Genomic DNA, 16,136 nt, shown 5'->3' on the forward strand with positions numbered 1-16,136 from the left:
GCCGATTCATCCACATATCGACGGAAGAAGGAACGGCGTACCAGCCTATTAAAATATCTGGTGCACATTGTAAACATGCTGCCGGTTTTAGAGCTGTATATTTAAGTATCGATTTATTATCAGATACTCTGTACATCAACAAGCTAGCAGCCTGCCTATCCCCATCAGAGCAAGAATTGAAAAGGAAACAGTCCACGTTTAAGCTTGGCGACAACCATTTTTCTAACAATGGTAACTGCACGTAAGTGGGTCCGACGTCCAGGTTCGTCACATATCGAATTTGTCCGGAACACTTCGTGTCGACTTCCCTGGTTTTTTTCATTTCTACCTACGCCAGTGACTTAGCAGCTGTAGTGGCAAAATTGCCCACTGAAACTGAACGTTGCAGTTTCTGATGGTTGCGCCGAGCGCCGATTACGTCAAAATTTCCCCTCGCACGTCTCCAGCCATCGCGAAGACCAGTCTTGTAATTTAGATTTTTGTTCATCATTTTCAGCAGCTATATTTGGAGAACACATATGTGAAGCAATAGCACACTAGTTGCATTAAAAATTGTTTTTTATCACAGCTGGTGTGCTGTTTAATTCACAATTCACACCGGAAATCTTGTTATTCCGTTCACCCCCCCCCCCTCTCGTAAGTGCAATCGGACTTCTTTTGTGCCACACGCAACACACACTTCCTTCACACAGTCAACAGAAAGACTGGCAGTGTCGCAATCTAAAAAAGTATTAAGACTCAGAAACGTTCAAACGTGTGTGGGACTTAACTGCTAAGATCATCAGTCGCTAAGCTTACATACTACCTAACCTAAATTATCCTAAGGACAAACACACACACACACCCATGCCAGAGGGAGGACTCGAACCTCCGCCGGGACCAGCCGCACAGTCCACGACTGCAGCGCCACAGACCGCTTTTTTTTTTCTTTTTAATCTAATTTTGTTCGTTTTCGTTCGTTGTAACTGCTCGGGGCGGACGTCGAAAGACACCCATTTCAGTTCGTTGTTGATCCATTAACTCAGTTTTTTTTATCAAAGCCCTCTGACCAAACACGCTGAGCTACCGTGCCGGCAACCGCTCGGCTAATCCCGTGCGGAGTATTAAGACTCCTTCACACAGTGAAAGTATAATTATGATATGGCTATTTTGATATCGATATGTCCGTGAGAAAATAATCGCCGACACATGTCGACCTTCTTTGGAGGAAATAGCGATATATCGATGTTTTGTCACCAGCCGTAACGGGAAGCAGATGGCGGAAATCAGCTTTCAGCCTGGTCGGCCGCAGAGAACGTTCCAGCCGGCTGAAGCTGTCCATTTACAGATTGACCTCAAATCTAACCCGTTCTTTCCTTCAAGTGAGTTGAGTACGTCAAGACAGAGAGGTCGGTCGTTTCCAAACATAGGCAGAAGTGACCAAAGGAAGAAGCATTTCCGCTATTTACGTGCTTCCAGAATCGTAGTATGCAGACCTGTAGCCACAAAAGTGAAATATCATGGAGCGTGCGCACTTCGACTTTATGCTGTACTATCGAACCCGCCAGTACTTCGCAGTTGCTGTATATGTGTGGAAGTTCAATACACACACCAAACTCCTTCTCTTCTCTCTGCGGCCATCTCCTCCTCCACCATGTCTTGTCAATCTCCTCCTCCTCCTCCTCCTCTTCCCCCCCGCTCACTCTGTGCACCACTTCCTCTCCCCTTCTCCCTCCCTCACCTCCTGCATGCCTCAGTCTATTTCCTCTTCTCCACTCTATCTCTGACCTTGAGCCTTGTTTATCTTTATTGCAAAATGACTGGGCACGTCGGGTGGGATCAGCAGTACACGAGGTATCAGAGAGCCTCGTCCAGCTGCTGGATTTGTGAGGACAGGTGTTTCAATGACAGTACTTCGCATAGTTTTAGTCTGTGGGCAGGTGCAATTACTAAGTTTCAGAAGCATCAGATTCTATAGTAGTATTCTAATCGTAAGCGGATAAGCCACAAATACAACTGTCCGGTTTTTGGTTAAAACGTCTGGCAGGGAAAAAAAACTAAATAGCACATTGTCGTGCATACAATTTTTGTTTAAAATTATATGCAAGGACAAAGAATACTTATGATAGAAACGATTTCTCTAATAGTTTGCCTGTCCTGCTACCGTAGTTAAAACACTCTGAGGAAGAAACCGCACAGCTTAACAGTACAGCACAGCATTCTCTTTCTCACAGTCGGCTTTAACAGAAAACCTCTGCAGCGTCGTTCAAAAAAATATGTAGCCGATATCCACCTGAATGCTTTTTAGGGTACTGCGTAAAAATCTGAAGTAAATAGAAGCACTTCTCGAGATTTTCGCTACCAATGTTTTCTTTTCATCGTAATACCATGAAAAAAAAATTGAAGTAAATCGGTCAAGAACTTGTAACCTCCGCCTCACTTATCGACCTTAATGACAGTAAAAAATTAAACCGCTTGTACCTGATGGAAATTTGGGAAAAGCAATCGTCACCGAAGTTAATTTGTCGGTAAAGATGGAGGAAAGGGTTACATCTAAATGAAAGGAAAGATGCTAATGAAACTGGTCGAAATTAATTTTGAAAAGGGGTAAAATTAATAAAGAAACTAAATGTGCGGCCGTTACGTTAACAATTAACTAGCGGTAATTAGATATTTGAGATTTGGGGGAAATTATGGTCGCCAGTCCTAAGGATAATTACTATAGTAACTGAAAAAGAAAGGTTATTACACATATAATTAGCACTAGAAGCGTGGCAACTGAAGATTGACACGTGTTGTGTGAAAACTGAAAGTTTGTCAGAAGTAATAAATTTCGCTACACTCTGACTTAATTTAGCAAAAGAATTAATAAAACCGGAAAATCGAAAGTTAATTTAGTGACTGAAATTAATAGTGAGCTTTCTTTCTGAAGCACATCGAAATTCAGTAAAATACGGTTAGTCTTGGACTACCTCAACAATCATTTCAAAAGCTACTTGAATCTACGCGATTTAGAAATAAGAGATTTAACTTTGAACTTGAATTAAATGATTCTGAACAATTAACAATAGTAAAATTTAGTACGTACCAAGCTGAGCTGTAGTCACAGGTAAGCTAAAATATGGTAACAAAACTCGCACTCTTAATTTGTGCTTGTGTAATCTAAATATTGTAGCCAGCTATGAATACTTTAACTGAACTTTGAAATTAAAGCAGTGAAATAGAATAATATTGCTTTAATGCTGGCGTTTGAATTTCGACACTCGGGTTCATTCCGGAAAAGGAAGGGACCCTGCTTGGTAATGCAATTGGGACAATGAGCAACAAAAGTTCATGCTACGTTGCTGTAATTTAGTTATGAAAATGGAACAGTTTTAAAAGCTGAGGTCTGCCATACAGTTCTAAAACTTTACGTGCTTCCAGTCTTCCTTGTTGGTTGATTGAAGGTTTGAAGCCGTCGATCGAGGAGGTGGCGACAGTCACTCATTGTCGGCCGTCGCTGTTGCAGAAGCTGGATGTTGGCGCGCCTCCTTCTCGACACGGTCACCAGGCGAAGCGGGCACTTGATGTGCGCCAGCTAATGCTTCCCGTACGCGACACCGTGTCAGAAACTATCATAGCAAGTCGAGCGCAATTACATGCTGCCAAACCCCGAAAGCGCGGCAACTCGTGGGAGCGTCACACAACACACCTATTCCACTCGCTACTCCAGGCAGACTCTCCCTCTGCCCGCGCTCCACGCGACAGAGTTAACACTACCAAATATCCTATACACTTTTGTTCTCCACACGACCTATCGATGTATTCGTTCGATAGCATAGTTTTCCCTAGGCAAGACCCAGCGTAAAAATACAAATAATATTCACAAGACAAACCAATTATCCATCGACATAAATGTATAAATAAATACAAATAGTAAAACAATTACAATATACAAAGACACAGAAATGTCATATATTCAGGTAACAAAAATAAGGGAAACAAATTTATAGTACAATAGATGGAAATAGGAGGATATGCATTTCCGGCGTTACGAACGTTTCGTCATTTTTGGGAGTAACCTTAAAAACAACGACTTGTCTCTATATATACTAGTGTCCAATATTAAAGCAACAAGCGAAAATTTTGCAAAGTTGCATTTATTTTACCACAAAACAGTACGAACAGGTGATAGTAAAGTGTAAAAACATAAAGAATACAGAACATAAGCAACTTCAACGGTACACGAAAATGTTCTTTGTCATATTCCAACTTAATGGACTTGAATACACATTCAGACAACTGGTTGATGTGCTCCGTATTGTATATGACCACCTCTGGCACCAATACAGGCATGACAACGACAGGACATGCTATGAATGACGTCATCAATCTCACGTTGAGGCAATAACGCCCATTATTCCCGCAGAGCTGCTCGCAAGTCTCGGAGAGTGTTTGGTGAATGTTGACGTCGTGCATCCAGTCTCCCTAGTGCACGCCAGACGCGGTATGAGACTGAAATCAGGACAGCGAGCAGGCCATGCCATGTGCACAATATCTTCCGTTTCCAAGAACACGTTAGCCACCTGTGCTCTATGAGGTCGAGCGTTATCGTTCATCACTGCGAAGTCTGGGTCGACAAGACCTCGCAACACCCGCAGATAAGGTCCCGAGATCTCGTCACGATACCTGACAGCATTGCCTATTCGCCCCTACAGTTTCATGAAGAGGTGTTCAAGCAGTCAACATAATCCTTGCACGCACCATTACGGATCCGGCTAGAAATCGGTCTCTTTCCACAATGTTTGAGTCCAGAAATCGTGCTCACATTCCCTCCAAACGCGAATCCGTCGACAGTCACTTTCCAGGCCAAATGGGGACACTTTTGTGTAAAAGAACATTGGCCCACGGTTCGACCATCTAGGTGGCGTGTGCGTGTTGACGACTCCACTCTGGACATCCCCTTCGGTGAAGACGCGTCAGAGGCGCACGCACAGCAGGTTTAAGACACTAAAAGCCACTTTCCCAAAGCCTTCTGTACACAGTTTGCCTTCATACCACGTCCAGTGGGTGCTGAGAGGTCAGATACCAGTTGCCGTGCAGTACTAAGGCGATACCGTCGTGCCCTTACAGCCAAATAACGGTCACGGTCTTCTCTTTCAGATGTCAGACGTGGTCGACACAGCTCTGATTTTCAGGATACAGTTTCGGTCTCTATAAGCCGTCGTCACGTTCGAGAAACAACATGACGATTCACGTTAAGCCATTGGGCCACATCATTTTGTGACTGTCCTGCTTCCACTCTGCCTTCCACAGCAGAGAGTCTGGTAGGTGTCTTCTCTGTGCCATATTGCACCATCTGTGACTGTGTACACAGCCATTGTGGGTGTGGACTACCCGTCAAACAATACATCGTTTCATAGGTGCCCTGTTGTCATCGTTGGCGTGCTTGTCCGTTGACCGGAAAACCGTCTTCGGTGAAAAACACGATCGTATGGACATATGTTGACAGTTAGTATGGTTATATCGTGAATTAGACACAGGATGTGGAAATAGCGGTTTGGTGCTTTAATTTTGGACACCAGTGTATTAGTATATTTTTATATTAATTTATGAAATTATATAATAACATATATATAATAACAGATCAGGAATTCAGGAAGGCTGTGAGGGACACACGTGTATTCAGGGGATTCTTTGATGATACTGATCATTATTTAATCTGCAGTGAAATTGGGATTGTGAGGCCGAAAGTGCAGCAGGTCAGGTCCATATGTAGGAGGATAAGAGTGGAGAAACTTCAGGATAAGGAAATCAGGCACAAGTACATAACAGCGATCTCAGAAAGGTACCAGTTAGTTGAATGTAGTCAATTACAGTCATTGGAAAAGGAATGGACAAGGTACAGGGACACAGTGCTAGAAGTGGCTAAAGAATGTCTTGGAACAGTAGTGTGTAAAAGTAGGATGAAGCAAACAGCTTGGTGGAATGATACAGTCAAGGCAGCCTGTAAAAGGAAAAAGAATGCGTATCAAAAATGGCTACATACCAGAACCCAGGTAGACAGAGAAAGTTATGTTGAAGAAAGAAACAAAGCCAAACAGATAATTGCAGCATCCAAGAAGAAATCGTGGGAAGACTTTGGAAACAGGTTGGAGACTATGGGTCAAGCTGCTGGAAAACCATTCTGGAGTGTAATTAGCAGTCTTCGAAAGGGAGGTAAGAAGGAAATGACAAGTATTTTGGACAGGTCAGGAAACCTGCTGGGGAATCCTGTGGATGCCTTGGGCAGATGGAGGGAATATTTTGAAGAGTTGCTCAATGTAGGTGAAAACGCGATCAGTAATGTTTCAGATTTCGAGGTAGAAAGGGATAGGAATGATGATGGAAATAGGATCACATTTGAGGAAGTGGAAAAAATGGTCAATAGATTGCAGTGCAATAAAGCGGCTGGGGTGGATGAAATTAAGTCGGAACTCATCAAATACAGTGGAATGTCAGGTCTTAAATGGCTACACAGGATAATTGAAATGGCCTGGGAGTCGGGACAGGTTCCATCAGACTGGACAATAGCAGTAATCACACCAATCTTTAAACATGGAAACAGAAAAGATTGTAACAACTACAGAGGTATCTCTTTAATCAGCGTTGTGGGTAAAATCTTCTCAGGTATTGTTGAAAGGAAAGTGCGAGTATTAGTTGAGGACCAATCGGATGAAAATCAGTGTGGGTTTAGACCTCTTAGAGGTTGTCAGGACCAGATCTTTAGCTTACGGCAAATAATGGAGAAGTGTTATGAGTGGAACAGGGAATTGTATCTATCCTTTATAGATCTAGAAAAGGCATATGACCGGGTTCCTAGGAGGAAGTTATTGTCTGTTCTACAAGATTATGGAATAGGAGGCAAACTTTTGCAAGCAATTAAAGGTCTTTACATGGATAGTCAGGCAGCAGTTAGAGTTGACGGTAAATTGAGTTCATGGTTCAGAGTAGTTTCAGGGGTAAGACAAGGCTGCAACCTGTCTCCACTGTTGTTCATATTATTTATGGATCATATGTTGAAAACAATAGACTGGCTGGGTGAGATTAAGATATGTGAACACAAAATAAGCAGTCTTGCATATGCGGATGACTTAGTTGTGATGGCAGATTCGATTGAAAGTTTGCAAAGTAATATTTCAGAGCTAGATCAGAAATGTAAGGACTATGGTATGAAGATTAGCATCTCCAAAACGAAAGTAATGTCAGTGGGAAAGAAATATAAACGGATTGAGTGCCAAATAGGAGGAACAAAGTTAGAACAGGTGGACGATTTCAAGTACTTAGGATGCATATTCTCACAGGATGGCAACATAGTGAAAGATCTGGAAGCGAGGTGTAGCAAAGCTAATGCAGTGAGCGCTCAGCTACGATCTACTCTCTTCTGCAAGAAGGAAGTCAGTACCAAGACTAAGTTATCTGTGCACCGTTCAGTCTTTCGACCAACTTTGTTGTGTGGGAGCGAAAGCTGGGTGGATTCAGGTTACCTTATCGAAAAGGTTGAGGTTACGGATATTAAAGTAGCTAGGATGATTGCAGGTACTAGTAGATGGCAACAATGGCAGGAGGGTGTCCACAATGAGGAAATCAAAGAAAAACTGGGAATGAACTCTATAGATGTAGCAGTCAGGGCGAACAGGCTTAGATGGTGGGGTCATGTTACACGCATGGGAGAAGCAAGGTTACCCAAGAGACTCATGGATTCAGCAGTAGAGGGTAGGAGGAGTCGGGGCAGACCGAGGAGAATGTACCTGGGTTCGGTTAAGAATGATTTTGAAGTAATAGGTTTAACATCAGAAGAGGCACCAATGTTAGCACTGAATAGGGGATCATGGAGGAACTGTATAAGGGGGGCTATGCTCCAGACTGAACGCTGAAAGGCATAATCAATCTTAAATGATGATGATGATGATGATGAAATTATCAACGTTGTGAAATTTTGTTGCTATTAGAGTTCTTAAATCAATTTCACAGTCATATTTCTCAAATTTCCCAGTGACATATTCCCCTTATTTGCAGTTTCTTTAAAGCCGGCCGGTGTGGCCGTGCGGTTAAAGGCGCTTCAGTCTGGAACCGCGTGACCGCTACGGTCGCAGGTTGGAATCCTGCCTCGGGCGTGGATGTGTGTGATGTCCTTAGGTTAGTTACATTTAATTAGTTCTAAGTTCTAGGCGACTGATGACCTCAGAAGTTAAGTCGCATAGTGCTCAGAGCCATTTGAACCTATGCAGTTTCTTCAAAGTTACGTAATATCGACGTAGTAAGCACTCATCTAAACAAATTATCAATTTATTATCATTAAGTAAAATAGTTATGCTGTATTGTCATTATTATTATGGACATAGGCATCTATAGCATATTAAAACTGAGGGAGGGGTATCAGTGTGGATATGGGTAACCTACAGTGAAAGTAGTCTACACACTGATCAACAACAAAAGGAGAGGGGCGGGAGACATCACTCTCCGGCCCCTTCCCCTCAAAAGAGACGTCGAAGATGAAACACATTTGAAAAATCATCGCAATTCATGGAACACACTGTGACCTCCCCTAGTCGCACTTTGAGTCAGTTCCAGTCGTCTGGTGGTAGATCGAGCAGTCAGCAAGAGAAACGCTAGTGCTACGGAGTTGGACTTGTACGCAGCTTTATGTAAATCACGGAAAATAATTGTGAAACGTTCTGAAACCGAAACTAACAGCATTCTCGTTACCTAAATCGCACCCGAAGTTTGTTTCTCATTTCACCGCAGCATTCTTCAATCAGATTTGCTCCTCGGAAGTTATCATTTGTATTTCACTTCCCCTGCCAGAAATATTATGTATTCTGTATTTCCCAGCCGCTAATAGAGGTTTCAAGATTTAGTTCTTTGAGGCTCAGCAGTCTAGAGAGGTAAATTGTTGACTTATTGAAGGGCATTATTATCAAGAACGAATCGGCGACGGACTGGCGTTGGTACGCAAAATTCCAGGATTCTGCTTCGTTCAGCAATCTTACCAATCTGTTCTGCTGCTGTGTTTCACTGCATTGCACTTTCAGAGTTAAGAAGCATGACCTGAATATCAGTACATAGGAGAGTTATGACAAACTTATCGGTAATCGTATTACCTTACACTAATTTCATAACAAATTTACTGGCGAACCAGTGACACTTGATGCGTGACTGGGGGCCATTAATGACCGACGGTTTTATTTCTTAAGGTGTAATATTCCTCTCAGTGGTGACCCTGTTGTAGTTCAGTGAAACTGGACGAATGTTACGCTTTTCCATATACTAAGTGAACCCGAACTCCAACGGGAACATTACGGATGGTGTGGCAGGGTTCTTCTCTGGCTAGTTTGCTATAATGGAACTTCCGTCTCCAGTGGCTTGCTACAGAGTAATTTCTTATCCCCATTTATTTTTAAACCTGTATTTCACTCAAAATATCCGCACAGCAATTCAAATGTTACGATGCGCACTGTGTGTCTTGTCTGTTCCACTCAATGACAGTACTTGCTGTTGAAAACAGTGAAGCCTACTTTACCCTTCACCCTCGAGCTGGAACTCAGCACTGCTCGGTTCTGTCTCTAGTTTGCTTTACCAGCAGTGTTAGTTCTACTTAGCAATGGTGCACAGCAATACTATGGATAGGTTTACTAACGAGGAAGCACTTCGTGTATGGGTTTACTGAATGCAATAGAAGAATTCTCACTGTTGTGAACGTATTTTAACAGAGTAATTGGGGTAACGTACATGATAGATCATACACTATTACTCTGTAACGAGCACTGGAAACTATGCGTTCATTATAGGAAAATGGTAAATATCCCTCAACAACGTATGAAATTTTGTCGTTGGACATCAGGTTCATTCCATCCTGAAAAAGAGCCGAAAGATCTGTCTGTTACCGTCCTGCCACTGACATCATATACCGTAACTAATTAAATCACGAAATTGTTGTTGTTGTTGTCTTCAGTCCTGAGACTGGTTTGATGCAGCTCTCCATGCTACTCTATCCTGTGCAAGCTTCTTCATCTCCCAGTACCTACTGCAACCTACATCCTTCTGAATCTGCTTAGTGTATTCATCTCTTGGTCTCCCCCTACGATTTTTACCCTCCACGCTGCCTTCCAATACTAAATTGGTGATCCCTTGATGCCTCAGAACATGTCCTACCAACCGATCCCTCCTTCTGGTCAAGTTGTGCCACAAACTTCTCTTCTCCCCAATCCTATTCAGTACTTCCTCATTAGTTATGTGATCTACCCATCTAATCTTCAGCATTCTTCTGTAGCACCACATTTCAAAAGCTTCTATTCTCTTCTTGTCCAAACCATTTACCGTCCATGTTTCACTTCCATACATGGTTACACTCCATACAAATACTTTCAGAAATTACTTCCTGACACTTAAATCTATACTCGATGTTAACAAATTCTCTTCTTCAGAAACGCTTTCCTTGCCATTGCCAGTCTACATTTTATATCCTCTCTACTTCGACCATCATCAGTTATTTTGCTCCCCAAATAGCAAAACTCCTTTACTACTTTAAGTGTCTCATTTCCTAATCTAATACCCTCAGCATCACCCGACTTGATTCGACTACATTCCATTATCCTCGTTTTGCTTTTGTTGATGTTCATCTTATATCCTCCCTTCAAGACACCATCCATTCCGTTCAACTGCTCTTCCAAGTCCTTTGCTGTCTCTGACAGAATTACAATGTCATCGGCGAACCTCAACGTTTTTATATCTTCTCCATGGATTTTAATACCTACTCCAAATTTTTCTTTTGTAATCACGAAATGCCAACAGCAAAAGGTTTGTGGTAAAGTTAAAACAACAACTCCAAGCAGCTGTAAGTTATATTCCGTCATGATGTCATCTGTCTGCATTAAGACACTGCAAGAGCTACGTACATCTAATGTGAAAACGTCGTGAAACGAGAGACTGCTGTGTCCTCCCAGTGCTGACAGCTTGCGGCAGCAGACTCTGAGGAACGCTGGAGGAGGAGCAGACCGGGACACAGCTTGTTACAGCGTCACGACATTGTTAGGTCGGCCGTAAAGCGGGGACCGCGTCGCCCACAATCGACCGCCGTCTGTCTGGGCCAGGCGCTTGCCCGACCTGACGACAGTAAACCGAGAGAAGTAGGGCGTCCTGGATCGTATTTTAAGCGTGACTGCCTCCTACCACTGTTTACCTTTAATATTCGCCGACATTGACATTTTTATGATTGCAATTGCACCCAAAGCCGAAGCGAAAGCTGATGGGCCGAAATCCGTTTTAAAATGCCCCTTTCCAAAGAAAAAAACAGGATTATTACCCCAATTTAATTCTCGTACCACTCAAATGATGAGAGAAATAGATATTACTGTCAGTGGCGTTGACAAACAGCTAAATTCGTTAAAAGTGAACAGACCTCCAGGGCTCCGACGGAATCCCTACCAGATTCTATACTGAATTTGCGGCTGAGTTAGCACCTCTCGCATAATCTACCGTAGATCCCTCGAACAAAAAAGCCGTCCCCCAAAGGTTGGAAGAAAGGACAGGTCACACCCGTGTATACGTAGGGTAGCAGAAGTGATACACAAGACAACCGTCCTATACTTGACTTCTGTTTGCTACGGAGTCTTAGAACGCATTAAGAGAACAAACGTAGTGAGATGTCTCAACTGGTATGACCTACTCCGGATAAATCAACATGCACTTGACTGCGCGAAACCGAACTCCCACTTCTCTCACATGACATCCTGAAAACCATAGACCAGCTGGGTGCAATATTTTTCGATTTACGAAAACCGTTTGACTCTTTACCACGTCTAATGTTATTATCGAAAGTACGGTCGTATACTGCTGTCAAGTAAATTTCACACTAGACTGACGTTTAGTTGGTAGGAAGGATGTAGATGTTATCAAGGACGCCAGATGTAGAAGTAACTTCCGGTGTTGCCCAGGGAAGTGTATTCGGTCCCTTGCATCTCATGGTATAAATTAATGACTTTGCAGATGTTATTAATGGTAGTCTCAGGTTTTTCGCAAATGATGTAGTTATCTATAAATAACTATTCTATTTCCTGAAAGAAGCTCTACAAAATCTCAGTCGGATCTTGAGAAAGTTTCAAAGTGGAGCAAAGTGGGGCGTCTTGCGTTAAGTGTTCATAAAAGTAAAACTCTGCTCTTTACAACAAGAAAAAAAAAAACGGATTATACTAAGATTACAATATCATCAAGTCGCAGTCGAAATCCTCCAAATAATACTAATACGCAGGTTAAACATTTGCGAGTTTATGACATGGAGTGATCACACAGGCTCACTCGCAGTTTACCCAGGTGGCAGACTTGACTGTTAGAACACTAGGAAAATGAGATCAGTTTACAAGAGACGTCGTTCACGAAACGTTCGTACGGCCCATCTCAGAAAACTGCTCAAATCTATGGAACCGATAGCAATTAGAACTAAAAGGAATACTGAACATATACAGAGAATGACATCACTAATAACACAGGTCCACGTGACCACAGAGATGTTATACACTACTGCCCATTAAAATTGCTACACCACGAAGATGAACTGCTACAGACGCGAAATTTAACCGAAAGCAAGAAGATGCTGTGATACGCAAATGATTAGCTTTCGCCGGCCGATGTGGCCGAGCGGTTCTAGGCGCGTCAGTCTGGAACCGCGCGACCGCTACGGTCGCAGGTTCGAATCCTGTCTCGGGCATGGATGTGTGTGATGTCCTTACGTTAGTTAGGTTTAAGTAGTTCTAAGTTCTAGGGGACTGAAGACCTCAGATGTTAAGTCCCATAGTGCTCAGAGCCATTTGATTAGCTTTCAAGAGGATTCACACAAGGTTGGCGCCGGTGGCGACACCTACAACGTGCTGACATGAGGAAAGTTTCCAACCGATTTCTCATACTCAAACAGCAGTTGACCGGCGTTGCCTGGTGAAACGTCGCTGTGATGCCTCGTGTAAGGAGGAGAAAGACGTAACATCACGTTTCCGACTTTAATAGAGGTCGGATTGTAGCCTATCGCGATTGCGGTTTATCGTATCGCCACATTGCTGCTCGCGTTGGTCGAGATCCATTGACTGTTAGCAGAATATGGAATCGGTGGGTTCAGGAGGGTAAAACGGAACGCCGTGCTGGACCCCAACGGCCTCGTACCACTAGCACTCGAGATGACAGGCATCTCATCCGCATTGCTGTAGCGGATCGTGCAGCCACGTCTCGATCCTTGAGTCAACAGATGGGGACGTTTGCAAAACAACAACCATCTGCGCGAACAGTTCGACGACGTATGTAGCAGCATGGACTATCAGCTCGGAGACCATGGCTGTGGTTACCCTAACGCTGCGTCACAGACAGGAGCGCCTGCGATGGTGTACTCAACGACGAACCTGGGTGCACGAATGGCAAAACGTCATTTTTTCGGATGAATCCAGGTTCTGTTTAGAGCATCACGATGGTCGCATCCGTGTTTGGCGACATCGCGGTGAACGCACATTGGAGGCGTGTATTCGTCATCACCATACTGGCGTATCACCCGGCGTGATGGTATTGGGTGCCATTGGTTACACGTCTCGGTCACCTCTTGTTCGCATTGACGGCACTTTGAACAGTGGACGTTACATTTCAGATGTGTTAGGACCCGTGACTCTATCCTTCATTCGATCCCTGCAAAACCCTACATTTCAGCAGGATAATGCACGACCGCATGTTGCAGTTCCCTTACGGGCCTTTCTGGATACAGAAAATGTTCGACTGCTGCTCTGGCCAGCACATTCTCCAGATCTCTCACCAATTGAAAACGTCTGGTCAATGGTGGCCGAGCAACTGGCTCGTCACAATACGCCAGTCACTACTATTGATTAACTGTGGTATCGTGTTTAAACTGCATGGGCAGCTGTACCTGTACACGCCATCCAAGCTCTGTTTGATTCAAAGCCCAGGCGTATGAAGACCGTTATTACGGCCAGAGGTGGTTGTTCTGGGTACTGAGTTCTCAGGATCTATGCACCTAAATTGCGTGAAAATGTAATCATATGTCAGTTCTAGAATAATATATACATAATGCATTTCTTCTTGGTGTAGCAATTTTAATGGCCAGTGGTGTAAAAACTGTGTTGACGCGCACTTGAAGATAGACGCAAACTCTCCCGAGAAAACTTACTTACATAGTCTCAAAAACCTTTAAATGATGCACCTAGTAATATACTACAACCCCTTCTGTAGGGATCGCGAGGACAAGCAATAATTCTTCCCCGTTCCGTGTGTGAATAGAACGAGAAAAAACCTTAGTAACTGGTACTGTGGGAAGTACCCGCTGCCATCCACTTCACGGTGATTTGCAGAGCAGTGTGGGGAAACAAGTGATGTTGATGGCACAGAGAACCGGCCAGAGTGCGACTCCCCCTACGTTCTCTCCGTTGCTGGGCAACGCGAGCAGACTGCGCCTGACAGTGCATGCAGCTATAGATCGCGCAACACACCACGAAGCAGTTATGCGAATGGGACGGAAATCGGCAGATGTGACGCACACGGTCAGCAAATAATTGATTACAATTTCAGAAAAGCTGGATTAACTATTCAAGAGAAATTTTTCAAATTCAGTAAGTCAATAACGCGTTTATCCACCTCTGCCCCATATGCAAGCAGTTATTCAGCTTGCCATTGATTGCTGCAATTGTTGGATGTACTTCTGCGGGAGACCGTGACAAATTCTGTCCAATTGGAGCGTTACGTCGTCAAAATCCCGAGATGGTTGGAGAGACCCCAAACGTTCGTAATTGGGGAGATGTCCGGCGACCTTGTTGGCCAAAGTTGGGTTTTGCAAGCACAAAGGCAAGCAGTGAAAACTCTCGCCGTGTGAGGGTGAAATGTATGCCCAGGATGGTTTGCAATGAAGCGCAACAATACGGGACGTAGAATATCCTCTGTGTTGTAAGTATGCCCCAGTTGACAACCAAAGTAGTCCCACTATGAAATGAAATGGCACCCCAGACGTCTTCACTGGTCATCGAGGTTGAATTCGAAGCGGGACTCTTCATGGAGGACAATTCTTGGAACTGTTGTTAGGTAACTGCAACGACAAATTTCCTCATTGTTTCACGCCATCATTACATAAGCGGTTTTTACCTACGAAAAATGTCAAAGCACAGTGAAGACTACAGGCAACTCCTCACAGCTGTTTTCAGGTTCCCTATCTTAGTCTCTACAGGCCCTTGTTGTGTGGGTGGACAGAAAACCAAGGTCTTGAAATAATATATAGTTATCCACGAGAGCTATTCGAAATGTAAGGTCGGATAGATCGCGAAAAGGAAAACACAGTGAAAAACCGATAAAGCTTTCCCTAAATGTGTTGGACAGTGTCTCTACTATGCCCGTCGATTATGTCATGTCAGTCTTTTCACTTCTGAGCGCACAGTCAGCATGTAAAGATGGCCAGAAAATAGTGTCTCCAGCCTATGAGAGATTTCGCCTGATTTCATGCAGCCCACACGACTTAAGTCACGCGTTTCCTTCGCATAACAATTCTCGTTCGCACACTGTAGAACCAATGAGGACTCTCCTGCATCGTTTTCAGTGGGAAGTGTTTGATCACCCACCACACAGCCTGGGCTTCGCTCCCTCTGTGTTTCATCTCTGCTCACATGAACTGCCGGCTATGAAGTTAACATTTTGACACACACGATGACCTGCAGATCAGCGTAGGGAATTGGCAGAAAGCACAGGCAGCTGCATTATATGACGAGGGTACTAGATAGTTGGTGCAATGCTACGACAAATGCCTCAGTCGGAGCAGTGACTACGGAGAGAAGTAGCTGGAATGTCTGGCTAGCAGTTTCAAATAAAACATTTTTCATTTTCACTGTGCTTTTCATTTCGCGATCGATCGGACCTTACTTTCGAAATGGCCTTCTTACATACGAAAACACAATTGCCTCAAAAAACGTAAAATCAAAAAAGCACAACAAAAATATATCAAATATCGTTTCAGTACTTCGCCGAGCTTAAATAAAATATATTTCTGTTATTCATAAGCAACTTTCGTACTTATCAATAATAACGTAAGACTCATGCTTTTGATCATAATGAACATTCCACTGAGTACAAAATAATAACAATTATATAGATTTTTATGTTTGTACATG

Source organism: Schistocerca cancellata, chromosome 2 (assembly GCF_023864275.1).
Source record: "Schistocerca cancellata isolate TAMUIC-IGC-003103 chromosome 2, iqSchCanc2.1, whole genome shotgun sequence".
NCBI classification, from domain to species: domain Eukaryota; kingdom Metazoa; phylum Arthropoda; class Insecta; order Orthoptera; family Acrididae; genus Schistocerca; species Schistocerca cancellata.